Here is a 4,983-nt window from a genome sequence, read left to right as displayed (position 1 = left end):
TATATATATGCACAATGGGGTTAAAATTTTCTTTTCAATTAAACAATTCACACAAATAAGATTTGAATCAAATACCTCGTGTCTAGAACTTCCTACTCTTGAGCAAAGATTGAATGAGTGTATGATCAGGAGAAATTAAAAAATGTGTGCAGTCAACAAATCTACTGAAGACAAAATATGCATTAAAAGGATGTCTCCACAAAACTTGCTGATATTCGACTCGACTCAAAATATGAAATCATATAACATATCTGTATAAGGTTGTGTATTATATATATATCTCGAGCAGGAAAGTTTCCAGTTTTATTTCACCTACTTTCAATAATGTCGAAATCTATGGAAAAATATTAATTTTTATTTTTTATTCTATGTTGATGAGCAATCTATGCTCATAGGTGTTATCGATTCAAGTCAAGCTCAAAAAGTCACGTGAGTTAATGGCCTTTTTGAGTAATAAATTGGTTGTTCCTGAAATTCAATTTTGACATTATAGCTTCTGTTAGTCAAGACAGTGAAGATCATCCAATCACATAATTTAGTTTTTTTTTTTGTGATTCAAATAATTTCAAAAACAATTATCACGAAATGATTAATTACAATACTCTGGCCAGAAATTTCATGCACTATTATTTCGATAGATCACATAGGATATCCACACCCGCAGGTGAACGGTGAATTCCTGACTACAATGCACCGGCTCCTACACATTTCGTAATTACACCCAACCTCGCCACCTTGTGACCCTTGCGGAGTTGGTAAACGAGTCAAAGCATAATACTAGTATGTAGAGGCTCAGTGTTGTTTCGTGTCGTAAGGACTAATCATGTATAATCACAACCATAGACTTTTCCACTCGATTAATGATAACCACTTGGAAAATGCGAGAGATGTTTGTTCGGTACAATCATCGTATGATTACCCATCTATATGATTGGACACCTCCATGTGAAACGTCTTCTACTTTCTTTTTTAATAAACCTGAAAATTACTGATTAACATAACTTAACATTTCCATAAATCATAATAAATTAACAACTAAAATCTCAAGAACGTAAAAATCTCTAAATCGCCAACTAACCAAAAATCAAACATCGATCTTTAAAAAGTTCAACTAACAATAAAATAAAGCATAAAATTCTCTAATAAAATCATTAACAATAATCTTTCGAATCTTTCTATCTAACAAGCTAATACGAAAAATAAATGTCTCTCGAGAGTGTACTGCCACACTCGATCCACTCAAGCGTCAGCGCCTCCTATAATATCACCAGATCCTGCAACATTCATTCCTAATGAGTCTAATAACTCGGCACGTTCTAAACATGAGTAACAAGTAATACATATACAAGCACAAACATTAAAAATCATACTTTTATTTAAAATAGCTTTTAAGCATAAATAAATCGTCAAATCATTTAATCATAAAGCTTTTAATCATTTATCATTTTGGGTGAAGTTTGATCATCGAAAGTGACTGCATTTTATCATCTGGTCGACTGATCAGTCTTCAGCTCAACATGCCCATGGGGGCACTAGGCTCTGCCATGAAAATACGATCGTCGGGCTCCCTCTGAGGCTTTTTCCCGTAAACGGGCTCCCTTTAGGGCCTTTAAAACANTAGGACCCTAAGTACCTAGCCTGGACAAGCCCAAAGCCCCTAGGCCGAGCCCCTTCTTCCTGCACAACAGCAACACCTGCGCTACTTTCTTTCTAGTTCTCGGGTGGAGTCCTTCTTGGTAAGGACTCCTCCCAGCCCCTGGTTTTCGAGTCATAGCCCTCCTAGGACTCTCCCTAGGACCTAACCATGACCCCTCAGACCCAACCACCGAACCTGGTCGAGCTCTCTTGACCCATGCACAATCAACCGAAATTTGCACCTTGAAAGATCACCCAATACCTACGGCTTCTTCTTTCTGTTTTTGTGCAGCGTTTTGTTGCTTTTGTGTGTGATTCTAGACCTCTAAATTCATGTAAAACAATGTCTAAACATGCCCTAATCATGGCAGCCCCTTTAACACATATAAAACATGATTGGAATTCAAAAACACAAATTTAGAACACATAGGCATGTAGTTACGGAAATTCAACTTGTGTGCTATGTTTTTCCTTAAAAATCATGCATAAAAATTACTATGGTGTGATGATGTTTGAAAGAAAGAAATATGGCGTGCCTTTGCGTATTTAACGCACGAATATTCGATAGCGGTGCGAAGAACTTTGACGTAGGAGAACCTAGGATGAATTCTCTTCAAAGCTCACAAGGTTTCCCTTAAATTTTCAAAAGTTTCTCTTCAAAAATCTGGTGGGTGCCGTGTAGTTGTTGTGGGGGAGAGAATTCTGAATTTGTTGGGGAAGGGGGCGTGTAGTTGTAGGTTTAATGGGTGGGTTTTTAGTTTTAAATATTGGTTAGAATCCTAATTAAACTCAAATTGCTAGCTTAGGCCCATTAACCATATTAATTAGGCCCAATTAGCCCATTAGTGTTTAATTAAAATATTAAAATAATTTTGCTTAAATAAGTTTGTTAATTTATTAGTCGGGTTGCCAAAACATTCGTATTTTTTGTTGAAAATCCAACACCGATAAAAATTACGTCCCGGCGTATAAAATCACCTAAAAACCCCTTATTTTCAAAAATAATGAAAAGCATTACCCATATTTTAAATAATTAATAACAATTATTTAAAAAAAATCATTTTCTATTTTTTTTCAGCCTTCGGTCTCCGTTCCTCGATCACAACTCGAATATTCTTTAAAAATACATTTTAATGCAACCATGTAGAAAATATAATTTTAAACATGCAATTAAGCACAACATAATTAATTAATGCAATTAAAACATTTAATTAAAATACAAAAGAATTTAATAACTCAAATGCATGTGGTTCGTGTGGACCTTAAAATTTTCGGGGCGTTACAGCCTTTTTCTTCACGACATCTCCACAAAATTGTAAGTTCACCGATTCTTTTTAAAACGGATCCCTCACATATCATATATCATTTGTCACAGTCAATTCACATCTCTCAAAATATTTTTCCTTTTCTTTTAAAAGCGTAAAATATCATAGCTTTCCAAAAATAGCATTTTTAATAGCAAAAATTGCACAGCTTTACCATAAATCATAAAATATCATATTTTCATCAAAATCATCATTTTAAATCATTTAACATGCGTTATGATCCTTTGGGATGCTGTCAAGCTTTTACGTATTACCCAAGTGTAAAATGACCGTTTTGCCCCTAGACATAAAATTTCTCGATTTTGATTTTCTTTTACTTTTAATGACATGGACTTATCTCAAATAATTATTTAAGTTTAAATATAATTTTTCATAATTTTATTTAGCTTAAATTCGAGACTTTTCAATTAATTCTTTAATTACTAATTTGTGATGCGTTTAATTACCGAATAAATTCAAACTTGGATATTTTCTTCCCAAACTTTAAACATAAACTTTTATTACCTAGACTACCCTTTTGAGCTATGAACCACCCTCGTGGACCCATGGTTCGAATTTTTTTCATTAATTTAGCATTTTTGACCCATGATTGAACCAACCGAGCCATTTCTCGATTTTGTCGAGCCATCTCGAGCCAGACCCTAGCCAACCCATCTAGGTACCCTACTGACCAGTCCTGACCCATTGAACTAGTCCCTAACTCCTGCACGACCCCTGCACCCGAGACTCCTAGCCACGCAAGCTTCCTACCCTCATTAAGACTCCTAGTCGATCTAGGACTCCCCTTGTTGCTTAGCCACCGGTCACCCGCTCACGTAAACATCACTAGACCAGCCCAAGACTCGAACCAGACAAGACCCAAGCCCCTGGACCATGCACGAAGGCGCAGCCCCTGCAACAGAAGAGCAGCAGCATGCGTTGCTTCCTCACGCGGTGGTCGAGCCAACAACGAACCACCCTGCGCAGCCCTTGACCCAACCCCTGACCGTCCTCTCTAGACCCTAATGGACCATGCTCCAACCCTTGCTCGCCAGCCCAGGCCAGCACCAAACCCCTGCAAGCTTGCGCACCCACAGCTCGCGCGAGGAGTCCTCGCCCCAAGGGACTCTTCCTAGGCTGTGACCAAGGAGTCCTAGCCATGCTAGGATTCTTCTCTTGTAACGTACCATATTTTAAACAACTTAAAATTTTACGGAAAATAAAAATTTTCTTAAATAAATCGTAATCATCAAATAGCGTTAAAATAACTTGCTCGTCTAGATACATTCGAAATAAAAACAACTACCACCAAGTTTGCCAAAAGTACTAATCGTTTAAACATCGTAAATCACTTCATGAAAATCATAGTATTTGAAACAACATCTATAAAAATATTCATAAAAACATGGGCGGTCCTCGGGTTTAGCCTCTTGCACAGACCGAGTCGGCTCACTGATCCCCACCCCTCGTCTCCTAAGAGTCATCCTCACCTGCATCAATCAAGCCTAGTAAGTCTAAAGACTCAACACGTATAAACAGGATATAACAAGTAATACATAATAAAACCACATGCGTTTTTAAAATATAGCGTACATACTAGAAACTTAAACATAAAACATAATCATAGACGTGCCATCGACGTATAACTTTTCATAAACATACTTGTATCATACATACTTGAACATGTATAAACTTCATCATTTTGCGTAGAGATGTGTTTCAAAGCAAGTGACCCGTACATAAATGTGTCTGATCAAACTAAACCATAGTACTGGGCTGGCATGATACATGAGATCCCCGGTAATGCTTTACTGGGTGGATTGGTCCCTTGTCATACTATACCGCTTTCCAATCCTGATCTAAACTCGGTCATGCTTTACCGGGGTGGAGAGGTCCTCGGACACGTTCACCGACTTCCAAACTCGTTCATAATTTGGTCACAAGACATTTAGCATACCTCAAAAATAAAAAATTTTTCTTTTGCACGTCGAACTTACTTACTTGGTGTTGAGGGATTCGTTGGATCTCGCTTGGGGCCACTGCT

The sequence above is a fragment of the Primulina huaijiensis genome, chromosome 14 (genome assembly GCF_012295235.1).
Source record: "Primulina huaijiensis isolate GDHJ02 chromosome 14, ASM1229523v2, whole genome shotgun sequence".
Lineage (NCBI taxonomy): Eukaryota > Viridiplantae > Streptophyta > Magnoliopsida > Lamiales > Gesneriaceae > Primulina > Primulina huaijiensis.
This window is presented reverse-complemented; position numbering follows the sequence as displayed.